This window comes from Rhinopithecus roxellana, chromosome 15 (assembly GCF_007565055.1).
Source record: "Rhinopithecus roxellana isolate Shanxi Qingling chromosome 15, ASM756505v1, whole genome shotgun sequence".
Lineage (NCBI taxonomy): Eukaryota > Metazoa > Chordata > Mammalia > Primates > Cercopithecidae > Rhinopithecus > Rhinopithecus roxellana.
This window is the reverse complement of record NC_044563.1, coordinates 33,692,363-33,710,658: the sequence shown is the minus strand read 5'-3', so window position 1 is coordinate 33,710,658 and position 18,296 is coordinate 33,692,363. Positions and strand designations below refer to the sequence as shown.

Sequence of the window (18,296 nt, the reverse complement as noted above, 5' to 3'; positions counted from 1 at the left end):
GGATGAGCCTGGCATGGTGGTGCACACTTGTAGTCCCAGCTACTCAGGAGGCTGAAGCAGGAGGATCCCTTGAGCCCAGGAATTTGAGATTATAGTGAGCAAGCTATGATTGTACCACTGCACTCCAGCCTGAGTGACAAAGTGAGACCCTGTCTTTAAAAATAAAATTAGGATAAACTAAAGTAAAAATGATTTGTGGACTGAAGTAATGTGTATTGATAGAAACATAAATTGTCTCAAGTACCTGGTTTAAATTTTATCTACTTATTGGCTTAGAATGACATTGGGTGGATTTCCTGGAAGACTCAACCTTCAATGTGGGCTTTCAGTGGATTTTTAGTATAAGGGTATTCCATGAGAAAGAAAAAACAGAGGTGGGAGTTTGATCTGATAAGATATGGCTTCAAAGCTTGAAAAGCTGGCAAGCATGATGGTGAACTCAACCAGAATGACTATCTGTGATCCCACATAGCCAACCACAGGCAGCCTGAGCACCAGAGGAAATTTCCAGAGAAGACACAAAACAGCCTCATTTAGACTAAGGCTTATGCTAATGTCAGGAATTATACAAGCTGCACAATACAGGGAAGTGTGGCCTACGTTTGGCACTGTAAGGTCCAAAAGTTCATGGATTATTCTTTCCTGAGGAAATAAACAGTTGGAAATCAAATGAGGTAAAAGGAAAGTTACTTGGTGAGAGCAAAGCTTAATTTCTTTAGGGTTCCTCATTAAGTAAATCCATATATATAACTTCTGGAGATGGTAAGACTGTTACAAATATCCACTCCATCCCACCCTCTCTACTGATATAAGATGCTGACATCAGTTCTTGTCCTGAATCAGGATCTTGACCTACCTTCATAATACAGTAAAACAACACCACCTGTCTATGCGATGAATTAGTGTACTAAAATGGAAACAGATTGGGCTCCAAATCCCATCATTACCACTTGGACATGACACAGTCATTTAAATGCCCAAGGCTCAGTTCCCATTTGGAGAATGGGGAAATCTAGGACAAGAACCTAGATCTTCTACTGTTAATCCAGTGCACTTTCCCCTAAATAACAACATTTTTCTCTCAACATGACAGTTGTGCAAACTGAATGAAGCATACGCAAAAGTGCTGCATAAAGTATAGACAGAAAGTGTACTGGCATTTATTGAGCAGCTACTATAGTGCAGGCATTTGAGGTGCAAGAATGACTAAGACATGGTCTGCCCCTGAAGGTTATGCTAGACAGACTGACACCCTTCCCCCCCGTCAAATGTCCACATCCTAATCTCCCAAATCTGTGAATATGTTAATTTACATGCAAAAGGAACTTTGTAGATGTGGTTAAGTTAGGATTTTGAGATTGGAAAATTATCTTGGATTAAATCTGGGCAGGTTCAGTGTCATCACAAGGGCCCATATGAGAGAAAGAGGGAGTGAGGAGAAGCAGAGGCACAGAGAAGGAGGTGTGACAATGGAAGCAGAGGTCAGAGTGGAGTGAAAAAGAGGCCAAGAGCCAAGCAATGTAGACCAAGAGACAAGCAATGTAGCCAACCTCAAATGCCTGCATTACAGTAGCTGATCTATAGAAGCTAGAAAATGCAAGGAAATGGATTTTCTTCTGGAGTCTCCAGAAAGAATGCAAACTTGCCAATACCTTGATCTTAGCCATTAGACCCATTTTGGACTTCTAACCCCACACCCCCAAATAGTAAGATGAATTTTTGTTGTTTTAAGCCAAGAAGTTTGTGGTAATTTGTAACAGCAGCAATGGGAAGCTCGTAAGAGTGGTTTGCAATATATGGGATGAAGGGATCCATAAACAGGGAATCTCAATTCAGTATTGTAGATGCTAGGACAGGGGTGTGCACAGGGTGCTATGGGAGAATAGGGGCAGTGCTCCTCACCCAGCCTGTGTGTGTGTTAGAGTTCAAGGAAGGCTTTCAGACTTAGATGAGCTTGGTTGTGGAGATATTTTTCTCTTACCTGTGCCTTCAGTATCTCCTTCTCCATTGTTTTTTCCTATCAGCCTATCCATAGGATCCCAAATATATAATCTCCCATTATAAAAACTCTTTCTCTATCTTGGCTCTTCTTTTAGCTGTCTCTGTAAGGAGCTATGAGTAAGGAGGGTGGGGAGGTGGTCAGGCCTTACATGCTATGATAATGTGCTTGGTTTTTTTAGGTAAGCAATGGGGAGCCATGGAGGGGTTTTTGAGTAAGGAGCAGATATTTAGTTTTAGAAATATCACTCTGACAGCATGTGGAGGAGGATTTGAAAGGAATACTGAGTCTGGGAAGCCTGTTGGAAGCATTCCACACCTGTAAAAGGGGCATGATAAATATTGCTGTCTCTGAGGCTTGTGTGAATTAAATAGAAACTGGAAGAAATACCTTCAAAGACTATCTGTACAGGACTGTACAAACAAGGGTTCTTTTGTTTTACCAAGAAATGCTTTGTTACTTCTCAGGAAATATCATATATTTCTATTCATTCTCTTGTGTAGAATCATAGAATATTTGAGCTGGGAAGTATGTGAGCTGGAAAGAATCTGAGAGCTCTTAGATGATGCAATCATTTTATTTACACATTGGAACTTGGAAGCTAAATGAATTTAAAGCAACCTGCCAAGAGCATAGAGAAGAGTCAGTGATAGGGTGGGAGTTGGAACTTAGAACTCCTGACGTCTAGACTAGGACTTTTCTCAGTACACCAAGGCTTCTCAAGCTGCTTTTCTCATCCCATGAGATGATCCTGGAGTGGAAGGAGAATCTATTATCAAAGAATTTTGAGATAATAGGAAAAGAGAATGAGAAAATCTCAGAAAATGCAAATGGTTGCATCTTTTACTTCACCATGTATATTAATATCTTAAAGTTTCTAAGGACACCTGTCCTAAAGAAACTTGTTTAACTTACATTTCTCAAACTTAGTTGACTATAGACGCCAGCTTTTTGTTTTCGTTTTCGCGTAATGCCTATCAGGAGTTGCATGTGTCACTCTTTAGCAAACCCCTTCCTTCCCTCTCTGCATAATTTCTTTCAATTTCTCCCTTTCATTGTCTTTCCTTCTTTTTCATTGTTTGTTCACAAAATTCCCAGCAGGGGTTGAGGCAGCTTATATAATTTGTTATTCAAAAGACATAAGTGAGGGTGATGAGCATGCATTTACAGTGTTTACCACTCTCATTTTATTAATGTGAATTCTGGCTTTCCTTTAATTTAAGAAAAATCAGTGTTTACTATTTTCTCTCCTTCCTCTCTATGCACACGCAGGATTCTCTACATTGATCACTTAGCTGGAGAGACACTGACTCCAGTTAGAAATTAGTATGCTTTAACTCAATCTGATAAATAGGATACATTTTTTGTGGGGGAATATTTCCCAATTATATATATGTTAACAAGTTATAGTAAATATAATAATAAGGCATACCTTATTGCCATTGCTTAATTATACCATATATACAATACTTCCACATTTTTTTCATGCTCCTAGTGCCAATCTCCTAAAATCAGCAGAGTAGCTATTTTATATGCTCATGTTACAAATGGGGGTCTGTGGCTCAGAAGGATTAGTGACTGGTGCTAGTGACCAGAGTGTGGCATGATGGGGAGATGATGTGTCTTGTCCATATTGATCTAATGGTATTAATTTGAATGCCTACAAAATGGTTCATAAAAGAGTTTTAAAATTTAGCTTCCTAAAGAATTGGCTCACATAATTGTGGAGGCTGGGAAATCCAAAATCTTCAGGGTAGGCCAGCCAGCTGGTGACCAAGGGAAGAGCTGATGTTGCAGCTCAAGTCCGAAGGCTGTTTGGGACAGAATTCCCTCTTCCTTTGGGGATCTCTGTATGTTTATTCTTAAGGCCATCAACTGATTGAATGAGGCTCACTCACGTTATGGAAGGTAATCTGCCTTACTCAAAGTTTACTGATTTAAATGTGTAATTGCCTTAAATCTCATCTAAAAGTACCCTAACAAAAATCATTTAGACTTGTGTTTGACCAAATGTCTGAGTACAATGGCCTAGGCAAGTTGACACGTAAAATTATCCATCACGTCAAGTAACTGACGTTCATGAGTGACACACTCCCTCAAACTAGACTGAGTGAGTGTCGTGTCTCCTGACGGCCAAAGTCCTCTTTGCTGTTTCCCAGTAAAGAACCAAGAATGGTGAGGAAATAATGCTGACAGTGAACAAGATAGAGAGAGGCTTATTCTAAAAGCTTGAGTCAGAGTGGTCTAGAATGAGATGTTTTATTTTAAGAAGACCAGATATTTTCTAGTAAGGTTGATGGTTACTACCCAGCTTCAAAAACTATCAGAGCTGGGTGGACTCTATAGTTTTCTAGTTCTGCCCCTTCAATGGAAAGATGAAGTGAAGGGACTGAGGCCTAAGCCAAAGGCCTTCTTTAAAGAAAGACTGAGGGAAGTCAAGTCCTGTGAGTCCTTGTCCAAAGCCCCGATTTTAAAATACTGAATTCCATGGGACTCTTCAATGACATTCTGGGGCTGGCCATTCACTGGTGATATATCGCAGTCAGGCAGATCTTAATGGAAGGGGAGTCATTAGAGGATTAGGCTAGTTGAGTATTTGAATTAACAACATCTTCACTTGGAAAACTAATGAGAAACAAGGGGTGTTGGAAAAGGGTCTGGCTGAGCTTTATTTTGGGTACAGACTAAAATAAGGTTTTCCCTAAATGACTATTTTTTTTTTTTTTTACCACTGTTCACACGGCAATCTGAAAGTCTCTAAATATTAGCTAAACTAAGATGTTAATAGTTGAGAAATTAAGAAAAGTGTGATAAAAGCCTATATATAATTTTTAGGGCTGAGAAAATTATTTAAAAACCACTATAAACAAGTGTTTTTGAGTTTGTGTCTAAGATTACTGAGTTATTCAACTCTATTTCATGCCACATAGTGACACTGGTCTTTTTTTCCCTATATATTTATTGATCATTTATGTTTCTTTCATATGAATTTCTTACTCATGACTTTTTTTAAAAAAAAACTGAGAAGTAAAATTGTATATTTTTATGGCATACAATATGATATGTGTGTGTGGGTGTGTATGTATATTTATATGTGTGTATATACACACCCATGCACGCATTGTGGAAGGATTAAATCAGCTATTTATCACATGCATGATACTTCCCATACTTATCTTTTTTTTGTGTGGTGAGAGCACTTAAACTCTACTGTACTAGCAATTTTCTTTCTTTTTTTTTAATTTATTTTTATTATACTTCAAGTTCTAGGGTACATGTACATAACGTGCAGGTTTGTTACATATGTATACTTGTGCCATGTTGGTGTGCTGCACCCATCCACTCGTCAGCACCCATCAATTCATCATTTATATCATATATAACTCCCCAATGCAATCCCTCCCCCCTCCCCCCTCCCCATGATAGGCCCAGGTGTGTGATGTTCCCCTTCCCGAGTCCAAGTGATCTCATTGTTCAGTTCCCACCTATGAGTGACAACATGCAGTGTTTGGTTTTCTCTTCTTGTGATAGTTTGCTAAGAATGATGGTTTCCAGCTGCATCCATGTCCCTACAAAGGACGCAAACTCATCCTTTTTTATGGCTGCATAGTATTCCATGGTGTATATGTGCCACATTTTCTTAATCCAGTCTGTCACAGATGGACATTTGGGTTGATTCCAAGTCTTTGCTATTGTGAATAGTGCCGCGACAAACATAGGTGTGCATGTGTCTTTGTAGTAGAATAATTTATAATCCTTTGGGTATATACCCAGTAGTGGGATGGCTGGGTCATATGGTACATCTAGTTCTAGATCCTTGAGGAATTGCCATACTGTTTTCCATAATGGTTGAACTAGTTTACAATCCCACCAACAGTGTAAAAGTGTTCCTATTTCTCCACATCCTCTCCAACACCCGTTGTTTCCTGATTTTTTAATGATTGCTGTTCTAACTGGTGTGAGATGGTATCTCATTGTGGTTTTGATTTGCATTTCTCTGATGGCGAGTAATGAGGAGCATTTTTTCATGTGTCTGTTGGCTGTATGAATGTCTTCTTTTGAGAAATGTCTGTTCATATCCTTTGCCCACTTTTTGATGGGGTTGTTTGTTTTCTTCTTGTATATTTGTTTGAGTTCTTTGTAGATTCTGGATATTAGCCCTTTGTCAGATGAGTAGATTGCAAAAATTTTCTCCCATTCTGTAGGTTGCCTGTTCACTCTGATGGTAGTGTCTTTTGCTGTGCAGAAGCTCTTTAGTTTAATTAGATCCCATTTGTCAATTTTGGCTTTTGCTGCCATTGCTTTTGGTGTTTTAGACATGAAGTCCTTGCCCATGCCTATGTCCTGAATGGTACTACCTAGATTTTCTTCTAGGGTTTTTATGGTATTAGGTCTAACATTTAAGTCTCTAATCCATCTTGAATTAATCTTCATATAAGGAGTAAGGAAAGAATCCAGTTTCAGCTTTCTACTTATGGCTAGCCAATTTTCCCAGCACCATTTATTAAACAGGGAATCCTTTCCCCATTTCTTGTTTCTCTCAGGTTTGTCAAAGATCAGATGGCTGTAGATGTGTGGTATTATTTCTGAGGACTCTGCTCTGTTCCATTGGTCTATAGCTCTGTTTTGGTACCAGTACCATGCTGTTTTGGTTACTGTAGCCTTGTAGTATAGTTTGAAGTCAGGTTGTGTGACGCCTCCAGCTTTGTCCTTTTGACTTAGGATTGTCTTGGCAATGCGGGCTCTTTTTTGGTTCCATATGAACTTTAAAGCAGTTTTTTCCAATTCTGTGAAAAAACTCATTGGTTGATTGCTTGATGGGGATGGCATTGAATCTATAAATAACCTTGGGCAGTATGGCCATTTTCACGATATTGATTCTTCCTATCCATGAGCATGGTATGTTCTTCCATTTGTTTGTGTCCTCTTTGATTTCACTGAGCAGTGGTTTGTAGTTCTCCTTGAAGAGGTCCTTTACATCCCTTGTAAGTTGGATTCCTAGGTATTTTATTCTCTTTGAAGCAATTGTGAATGGAAGTTCATTCCTGATTTGGCTCTCTGTTTGTCTGTTACTGGTGTATAAGAATGCTTGTGATTTTTGCACATTAATTTTGTATCCTGAGATTTTGCTGAAGTTGCTTATCAGCTTAAGGAGATTTTGGGCTGAGACAATGGGGTTTTCTAAATATACAATCATGTCATCTGCAAACAGGGACAATTTGACTTCTTCTTTTCCTAACTGAATACCCTTGATTTCTTTCTCTTGCCTGATTGCCCTAGCCAGAACTTTCAACACTATGTTGAATAGGAGTGGTGAGAGAGGGCATCCCTGTCTTGTGCCAGTTTTCAAAGGGAATTTTTCCAGTTTTTGCCCATTCAGTATGATATTAGCTGTGGGTTTGTCATAAATAGCTCTTATTATTTTGAGGTATGTTCCATCAATACCGAATTTATTGAGCGTTTTTAGCGTGAAGGGCTGTTGAATTTTGTCAAAAGCCTTTTCTGCATCTATTGAGATAATCATGTGGTTGTCTTTGGTTCTGTTTATATGCTGGATTACGTTTATTGATTTGCGAATGTTGAACCAGCCTTGCATCCCAGGGATGAAGCCCACTTGATCATGGTGGATAAGCTTTTTGATGTGCTGCTGAATCTGGTTTGCCAGTATTTTATTGAGGATTTTTGCATCGATGTTCATCAGGGATATAGGTCTAAAATTCTCTTTTATTGTTGTGTCTCTGCCAGGCTTTGGTATCAGGATGATGTTGGCCTCATAAAATGAGTTAAGGAGGATTCCCTCTTTTTCTATTGATTGGAATAGTTTCAGAAGGAATGGTACCAGCTCCTCATTGTACCTCTGGTAGAATTCAGCTGTGAATCCATCTGGTCCTGGACTTTTTTTGGTGGGTAGGCTATTGATTGTTGCCTCAATTTCAGAGCCTGCTATTGGTCTATTCAGGGATTCAACTTCTTCCTGGTTTAGTCTTGGGAGAGTGTAAGTGTCCAGGAAATTATCCATTTCTTCTAGATTTTCTAGTTGATTTGCATAGAGGTGTTTATAGTATTCTCTGATGGTAGTTTGTATTTCTGTGGGGTCGGTGGTGATATCCTCTTTATCATTTTTTATTGCGTCTATTTGATTCCTCTCTCTTTTCTTCTTTATTAGTCTTGCTAGCGGTCTGTCAATTTTGTTGATCTTTTCAAAAAACCAACTCCTGGATTCATTGATTTTTTGGAGGGTTTTTTGTGTCTCTATCTCCTTCAGTTCTGCTCTGATCTTAGTCATTGTACTAGCAATTTTCAAGTATACTGTATATTGCTGTTAACTACAGTCATCATGATGTAAAATATGTCTCTTGAACTTATTCCCCCAACTGAAATTTTGTGTTCTTTGACCAGCATCTCCCCAATCCCCCACCTTATGGCCGCTGGTAACCACAATTTTCTCTCTGTTTCCATGAGAGTGACTTTTCAAGATTCCACATAAAAGTGAGATCATGCAGTATTTTTGTCTTTTTATGCCTGGTTTATTTCACTTTTTAATGTCCACCAGGTTCATCCATGTTGTCACAAATGACAGAATTTCTTTCTTTTTTAAGGCTGGCTATTATCCGTTTGTGTACATATACCACATTTTCTTTATCCGTTCATCTGTTGATGGACACTTAGACTGATTCCGTATCTTGGCTATTGTGAATAGTGCTGTGATAAACATGGGAGTGCTGATAGTACTTCAAGACAATGATTTCATATCCTTTGAATATATACCCAGAAGTGGGATTGCTGGATCATATGGTAGTTCTATTTTTAATTTTTTGAGGAATCTCCATATCATTTTCCATAATAGTTGTACTAATTTACATTCTCACCAACAGTGTAAAAGCGGTTCCTTTTCTCTACTTCCTCGCCAACACTTATTATCTTTTGTCTTTTTGACAACAGCCATTATAACAGGTGTGAAATAACATACCTTTGTGGTTTTAATCTGCATTTCCCTGATGATTAGTGATGTTGAATATATTTTCACATACCTGTTGGCCCTTTGCATCTCTTCTTTTGAGAAATGTCTATTCAGGTCCTTTGCCCATTTTTAATTGGGTTGTTTTTTTACCATTGAGTTGTAAGATATATTCTTATGTATTTTGAATATTAACCCCTTATCAGATGTATGGTTTGCCAATATGCTTTTCTATTTTGTTGGTTGTATCTTCACTGTGTTGAGCAGAAGCTTTTTTAGTTTGATGCAGTCCACTTTGTCTAATTTTGCTTTTGTTGCCTGGGCTTTTGGGGTGAAATCCGAAAAAATCATCACCCAGACCAAGATCATGGAGCTTCTTCTCCGTTCCCTTCTAGCAGTTTTACACCTTCAGGTCTCACATTTAAGTCTTTCATTCATTTTCAGTTGATTTTTGTACATAGTGTGAGTTAAGAGTCTAATTTGATTCCTCTGCATGTGGATATCCACGTTTCTCCGCACCATTTATTGAAGAGACTGTCCTTTCCCTAGGGTGTGTTTTTATCATCTTTGTTGAAAATATTCAATTTCTTGAGCACTAAACTCTCTTCTCTCTCGAGGCCTCTGTAAACTCTTCCTTCCTTACCTGGAATCCACTCTGCTCCTTCTCATTCTCTAGGACTTGGGTTAAATGCCATCTCTATCCTATCTAAATTAGACCCCAAGTTGTTATTTTCTTTCATACCACCTATTTTGTTTCCTTCATGGATCTTATCACAGTTTGTAATTATATGTCTGTTGGTTGTCTGTCCCCTTGCACCCAACAGTAAGTTCCCTGAGAACAAGAACTTCATTAGGCAGGGAAAAAAGATGACACACGATCAAAGGACACTTTGAGCAAAGCTTAATCTTTGGGGAAGTTACACTGGCCAGGGCAAGATATAGAAACACCCACAGGGGATGATTCAGTACCTTAGAACTAGTAAGAGTGGGGCGATTGCCACCCTAGGTCTCTAGGGGTAACATAAGGCAGCAGTCACTGGATCTGGAGGGAGAAATTCATGTGCAGAGGAGCATCCTGAGCAGAGCAGCCCCTTTTGAGAGATGTGTCATGGTTGGCTAGCAGAGTTGGCTATAGAGTCAGCCAACCAAGCTGACTCCACAGAGAGAGGGCCGGGTTCACAGATACCCTTACTTCATTTTCCTTTCTCCTTTCTAATTTCTACTGGGAACCTGAGGGCAAGGAAACCCACTGATGTCATCTGGCAGAGAGGAGGTTAAGAAAGGTGGAGAGTGGACATGAGAGATGTCTAGTACAAGAATCATACCTGCTTAATTCACCTTTACCCGCAGTGTTGAGCACAGGGCACTGTTTATCATTCTTTATCTGCATTTATTCATAAATGCTAATAGATGAATAATAAATAAAACAAATTTGTTTACTAGTGTCTGTTTTATTACACGTTCCTTCTCCAATTCTCATTATTTTTAAGAAGATGTTGCTCCTATTGGCCTGATTCAAGTTAATTTGAGCATTTTTAAGTAGATGGGCCTTCAAGATTTGTCTTTGTTTGAGGAAGGAGAATTTAATGGAATAGAAGGCAGCAACCACACATTAGGGAGCCCAGCCAGAGGCTGCCAAAGCTAGAAATATTCTTTGAGGCTGCCAAGGCTAGAAATATTCTCGCCCTTTAGAGAACAACAACCAGCTTTTAAATATTCTGGTATTATACTAGGAAACGAGCACAAGACTGGATATGGAGTCAGGATGTACACGCTTTGCATGGGAAGGAGGAAAGAGAATGACTGTTATTACTTTTTGCTCACATTCCCTTTCCTCCATCCCAATGTCAAGGAGATGATGCAAACTGAAGCATCTACTTGGGACCCAGATATGCACCCTTGTGTTCAGGATGGCAGACTGCTTACCTTTGGACTGTCCCATGACAGAAATAAACTTTTGTCTTATTTAGGCCATTATTTTGTCTCTTTGTAACAGCAGCTCTGTCTACATCCTAACTAAAGTAGAGGGATTCCAGAGGATTAAGATAGTCAGACTCCCAGCAGGGTCTGTTTTGAGTGAGTTTGAAAGTCTTTCAAAGAGGAATTCAAAATAGGAGAGAGAGTGAAATAGAAGTGGTATCACTGAGAGTTTTAGTGTGAAGTTCAAAGGATGTCAATTACCATTGCTTTGTGATCTAAAATGGACAAGAAGGAAGCGATTCATAGTGAAGGTGGCATGTGGATACTCCATTAGATGGCATTGGCACCCAGATATCATTAGAGCAGTTGGGGGTATAATGTTGGTGTCAGAAGTCAGGTGGCAGGTAGGAAAAGGAGTAGATGTTGGCATATCTGGAGATAGTTTATTTTGAGTAGGAGGACATGGTTTGAATGTTCATTGAGCAGATTCTGAGTCAAAAAATTACTGTATCGTTACCTAGTTTCTTACTCCATTGTACCCCAGAGTGGTGACCCCAGAAAATTCCTGTCACTTTGCCTACTTATGATAGAAGAGGTTTAGGCTGAATGAAAATCATCGTGCTTTGGTTAGAGATGGCTGAACTCAGATATTGATGAGAGAGGAGGAAGCCTGGTTGCCCAGAGAGGCCTGGCTGGTTGGTGGGGAGGAGCAGAGTGCGTGTCACTAGGAACTTAATTTGCTCATTGCCTCAGACTTGACTGGTTCTCTCTGGGGTTTAATCAAGATAACAGAACTCACAGGAGATGAATAAGTAAATCAGAATTTGAATTATTCATTTGTAAAGTAGCTATTCCTTTCCAGTGTCTGAATTTTGTACAATTATCATCCATGCCTCCTGTTTCTGTTATTAAAGTACATAGGAAACTGAGTTGCTGTATTTCTATGATTTTAAAATTTTACTGATAATTAGATTACACTATGGGTTAATTGCTACTTTTTGGAAAACAAAATTAATACCACATTAAATGTGCTCTTTGGAAGATGCTTACAAATGTTATAAATGTAAAAATGTGAAAATACATACATCACTTTTTAGAAGTGATGAAATGCTATAATAATACAGTTGTTCTATCATGAACAGAGGTTCAGAAGAAATCAGGCACACTATCCAGTCTGTGGCCACCAGACCAAAGGACCTTGGGAGGCATTTGGAAAAAGGAGTGCAAGGCTTGACTTCCTGGGAAAGCAAGTGAGCTCCACTGGAGAGAGGTAAGATGTGTGATATGGACAAAGCATATTCAACTTAAAATAATTTGAATTTCATTTTAGTAACATAGGACATATAATTTCATTTTAGTTTCAAATTAACATAAAGAAGAATGAAATTTTAATGTTTAAATAAGTAGAATATTCTTTAATTCAATAAATATTTTCTTGCATACCTGTCTCATGCCAGGCACCATGCTAGATGCTGGGGACACCATGATGAACTAGACAATCTCTTCCTGTATGGTGAGAGCTCAGTGATAAAAGTTGAGATACCCTATGGCAGGCCCTGAGGCAGCTCAATGAACAGTAATGCCACCTCATCAGCGAATATTCTAGTGGCAACATTAAGTTCCTCTACTTGGGACAATGCTAAACCAACATTGACAAATTTTTGCTCTCTGGCCTCTTCTTAGGCTCCATGTGCATCGACTTCTTTTGTCTACACATTCATTCTGTTTTTAAAATAAATTAATTATGATAATTGATTAGGTTTCAGTTTTTTTTTTTTTTTCATAAATGCAGTCATTTGTTTTCCTGTCTCTGATCTTCTGTTTCTAGAACATAATGCTTCATAAAGTGTTTTTTTGGAGATAACAGATCATATCCATTGAGAACTGATTTACTAGTTTGACCTTCAAAGAGAAGTCTTATTCCCAAGCTATGATGGGCATCTCAATGTCATCTCAGCTTCAATGGTAGAGTACGTCACTCGCCATCAACAACATTTATTAAACACTTACAGTGTGGCCAGCACTGTGCTAGACATGCAGGGTACAAAGATCAAAAGAACATGTTTTGATCTCAAATAGCTTAAGACTGAGTGTGCATGCATAAAATGATAACTAGTCCAATGAGCCAGCTTATGCCAAATCAGGGCCATTGACAGGAAGTACTAAAGAGTTCTGTGGATGAGAATCATGTTGGCGGCCAAGATTTTGGCAAAGATAGGCTCTTGTTTTTCCTTATTTAACTTCTTAATATTACTCCCATTACCTGCAAGTTAATAGTCTATCTGGTCTTATCCTACTACTATATGAATAATTCTTTTAGTGTGGATTAAATTTAGTTTTTATCCAAATTGGCTCTCAGTGAAGTAAAAAAGTATCTTTTGAAGACACTGTGCTAAGCATAATTTGAGAATGCTGAAATGTAAGACATCTCTTACATCCTCTGAGCAGCTTTCAGTCTGATTAAGGAGATAAAAGTCCTAAAGTTAAGATATAAAGTAACATAAAAATCTACAGTTAAATACTAAATTGTACAACGCAATTAGGGAAACTACCAACCTTGTTATTGGAAAATTTTAATTTAGCTGTCAAAAGCAAAATATTTCTATTCCAGTGGAGTAAAAGACAGTTTACAAGTCCAATATGGCTCTGTACAAAGTGAACCTGGACAAGGAAGGGGTTGGTGTGGCCATTTTTGGTGATAAATTATGGCAGTTGAGGAATAGAAAGCAGCCATGTCAGGACTCAGGTTATGCTGGGAAGGGCGTTGCTCTTCTGATGTTCAAACAACCTAGACCTCTAAAGTGAGAGAGTGCCCTGCAAAGGCCGTATCATGTGAGTCCCCCATGTCTTGTCCTTAGAGCTCAGCTCTGCTCTCTACTTAGGTCAGTCAAGGTGGAGGGAGAACTGAAATCAAAGAAAGTGGAATAAAGAGTACCATTTATTGAGCATATACTACATTCCAAATATAGTATGTAATAGTTATTTTATTTGTATGTTATCTTATTTTCATAAAAGTTTTATATGATACATGTTGTCATTCCCCTTTTACAGGGGAGAAAAGTGAAGCTCATGGAGTCTTAGTGACTTGTCTCAGGTCAAATGCCTAGGCACTAGCATAGCTGGGATTCAAACTCATATCTTTGTCTCCTAAGCCTGTACTTTTCCTACACCTTACCCAGGAGGATGCTGAGGGGACAAGCGTCTCTCTAGCAGCAACATCTCACAGGCCATGACTGCTCTGTAGGGCAGTAGCCCTGACTTCTGCAGTGCAGAAAGGAGAAGGAAGAAAAACATGTTTCAGATTGCTTCCCTACTTCCCTACAGTCCAGCTCATTTTTTTTTTTAACTATAGGTTTCTGCCAACAGAAAATACCTCCCATATCACCCATATGTGCCCTATTTAAAATTGGAAAGTATTATTTAACTCCAGTGCAGCCAGTGAAGCAGCAGAATACATCCCCTTGTACGTTGCAGGCATACAATAAACACTGAGCAGAAAAAAAAAAAAAAAATTTCAACATACCCAGAAGATGAAACAGCTGGTGTTCATCATGGCATTCCAGTGGAAAATTCATGAAACTGCAAAAAAATTCTGTTTAATTCTCACTGTCACTTCTTGCCCTTTGGCAGTAACTCTTGAAGAATAATGACATGAAAGATATATTCAGTTTATAGAGTTTTCCTCACTCTTTACCAACACTCCCCAAATTAAGAGTTTTCCTGCCCTCCTTCTTCCTTCTGACACAGGGCAGAAGCAGAACAGTGTGGTAAAATAAAGCACTGATGATAGAGTTAGGAAGGCCAGGATTCTACCTGTAGCTTGCTGGTAATAATTATATAATTTTGGGCAAGTAACTTTTGATTCTCTGGTCTCCATTATATCACCAATGAGAGTATTGTTCTGTTGGGACCAGTATTCACTTATACACTGCTGGTGGGAATGTAAATTAGTTTAGCCACTGTAGAAAGCAGTCTGGAGAGTTCTCAAAGAACTTAAAATAGAACTACCATCTGACCCAGCAATCCCAATACTGGGTATATACCCAAAGGAATATAAATCATTCTACTATAAAGACACATGCAGGCGTATGTTTGTCCCAGAACTATTTGCAATAGCAAAGACATGAAATCAACCTAGAGGCCCATCAATGGTGGACTAGATAAAGAAAATGTGGTACATGGAATATGTTCAGCCATAAAAAAGAACATGATCATATCCTTTGCAGTAATATGGATGGAGCTGGAGGCCATTATCCAAAGCAAATTAATGCAGGGACAGAAAACCAAATACCACATGTTCTCACTTATTAGTGGGATTTAAACACTGAGTACACATGGACACAAAGAAGGGAACAGTAGACACCGGGCCCTGCTTAAGGGTGGAGGGTGGGAGGAAGGTGAGGATTGAAAAGCTACCTATCAGGTATTATGCTGACTACCTAGGTGACAAAATTATATGTACACCCAACAGAGACACTTAATTTACCCACATTAAAAACCTTCAAATGTACTTCTTGAACCTAAACTAAAAGCTGGAAAGAAAAAAAAATTAAAAAATAGTAATAATATTGAATCTTTTAGTTAATGAACACAAAATGTCTTTTCCTTTATTTAAGTCAACTTTGATTTCTTACAGCAGCGTTGTAGTATTTTACCTCTTTGGTTACATCTATGGCCAATTAATTTATGATAAGGATGCCAGGAGCATCTGATGGAGGAAGAATGATCTTTTTAACAAATAATACTGAGATAACTTTATATCTACAGGCAAAAAGTAATATTGAACCTCTACCTCATGGCATAAACACAAATCAGCTTAAAATGAATTGACGATGTAAATGTGAAAAGCAAAAGTATAAAATTCATTAGCAAGAACACAAATCTTTATGACTTTGGGTTTGGCAATGGGTTCTATGATATGACACTAAAAACACTGAAAGAAAAAAATAGCTGAATTGGAACTCATCAAAATTAAAAACGTGTGACTCAAAGAATATTAGCCAAAAGATAAGAAGACGAGCTAGGGAATGGAAAAATATTTGCGAATAATCTATCTGATAAGTACTTAACATCCAAGATATATAAAGAACTTTTACAACTCAACAACAAAAAGATAACACAATTTTAAAATGGACAAAGGATATGAATAGACATTTATAAAAAAGTTATACAAATGACTAACAAAAACATGAAAAGATGCTCAACGTTATGGAAAATGCAAATCAAAACTGCAATGACTTACCACTTTATAACCACTTGGATAGCTATTTAAAAAATGAAAAATAGGCCAGGCTCAGTGGCTCATGCTTGTAAGCCCAGCACTTTTGGAGGCTGAGGCAGGCGGATCACCAGGTCAAGAGTTCAAGACCAGCCTGGCCAATATGGTGAAACCCTGTCTCTACTAAAAATACAAAAATTAGCTGCACATGGTGGCAGGTGCCTGTAGCCCCAGCCACCCAGGAGGCTGAGGCAGAAGAATTGCTTGAACACGGGAGGTAGAGGTTGCAGTGAGCTGAGATTATGCCACTGTACTCCAGCCTGGGCAAAAGAGCTAGACTCCATCTAAAAAAATAAGAAGAAGAAGAAAAGGAAAAGAAAAATGAAAAGTAACAAATGTTGGGGAGGATGTGAGGAACTTGGAATCCACATCCATTGCTAATGGGAATGTAATATGATTCAGCAACTGTGAAAAACAGTTCCATATATAATTATTATATGACCCAACAATTTACTCCTAGGCATATACTTACTAGAATTGAATCATATACTCAAAAAATTACCTGTACATAGCAGCACTATTCACAACAGCAAAAGGTAAAAACAACTCTAATGCGCATCGATGGATGAATAGATAAAAAATGGGTAAATACATATTGTGAGGTATCAGTATGATGAAGAGTTATTCAGCCACAAAAAGAATAATGTACCACAATAAGAATGCACCTCAAAAATATGCTAAGTGAAACAAGCCTGACATAAAAGATTACATATTGTGTGATGCCACTCACATGAATTATCCAGAATAAATACATACATAGAAATAGATAGATTGGCAGGTGCCAAGGGTTGCAGGATAGGGGATGGGGGAGGAACAGCTTATTTTATATAGGGCTTCATTTTGGGGTGACAAAAATGTTTTGAAAGACAACAGAGGTAGTGTTTGTACAACATTGGGGGTGTACTAAATGCCACTGAATTTTCTTTTTAAAGTTATAAATTTTATATTACATAAATTTTACTTTAAAACAGGTAAGAAATAAACAGGTCTTCACTTATGTAGTTTTTTAATTACAGGAAATATATTTTGATATAATTATATCTTCTTTAAAATCCTTGTAATATAGAATTTAATGGTTACAACTCTCAAAGTGAAAGTTAACACTCTCCTGTAGATCTGAAGGAATTCTGGGGTATATCAGAAACATGTTGATTCTTTGACATGTATATACCTGCTCCTCCTGTACATCTACTATTTATAATACCTATTTCAGTCTTGAAGCCTGCAACTTTTCAGTTGTATCACCCCCAGCTTTCTGACCTCAGGTCTTTTTTGTTTCTCCATTTTTCTTTTTCCTTTAGGATTGTGTTTATTTTTCTTTTTCTGTGGAAAGCTGTAGTCTGTATAACCTCTGGGGGAAAAAAAACCTCTGATGGTGAGCTACCAAAATGATCAGGGTGGCAAAGACTGAGTGTAAAAAAGGAATTGGAGCTGGAAAGACCATGGAAGAGTGTCTAATACTTGACATTGTAGAATACCACAGCTCATGTGGTCCTGAGTGCATATAAGGCTCTGCTAAGCACCATCTACTCTGATTTATTTAGTCTCAGTTTATTTTTATTTAATCGTATAGTAAACTTCCAACATGACTGAAAAATTCAATAGATAGATTCTACTATGCCATCAAAAATTGGACTATTCTCAGCTTGGGAACAGTCTGTCCAAAGAGCAGCTAGCTTGGTCACACACTCTCTTTATTCCCTCTCTTTGGCCTGTTGGTGTGATTAAACTGTAAAGTCATTTTTCTCTGTGAAGATTTCAATGACCACACCAATTGACCTCCAGCAGCGTGCAATGTTTAGAAATGTTTTCCTCAAGTCGTTTCCATTTTCTCGTTAAGTGCAATAAACTTGCCCAGAAAATGCTTCCATCAAACCCTAACTTTTATTCTCTGGGGCTTCAGGGTAGCACATGGTGTTGCCTATGACATCATAGTCTCCATGGCAACTCCTCAGTGAGACTTCTCATGGTCAAAAGAAAAATAAATGCAAAAGAAGTTCTGTTCAATCTTAATAGCCTTGGTTATTTATTATTGAGAAAGGAAGGAGTGGGAAGAACTGAATTGTATTGCTTGAGGATAACCACAGTAGTTTCAAGCCAAACTTTTGAGAGTCTCAATCAGTAATCTCCATTCCTTCAAT

At 38.2% G+C, this 18,296-nt stretch overlaps 1 long non-coding RNA gene across 1 annotated transcript in view; it reads left to right on the top strand.

Moving 5' to 3' along the window:
• The window catches only part of LOC115893690, a 91,056-nt gene that overhangs the window by 16,031 nt on the left and 56,729 nt on the right, over window positions 1-18,296 (top strand). The window contains exon 2 of the long non-coding RNA XR_004053754.1: window positions 12,020-12,147. This is a non-coding gene — a long non-coding RNA (uncharacterized LOC115893690). The remainder of the gene's footprint in view (window positions 1-12,019; window positions 12,148-18,296) is intronic.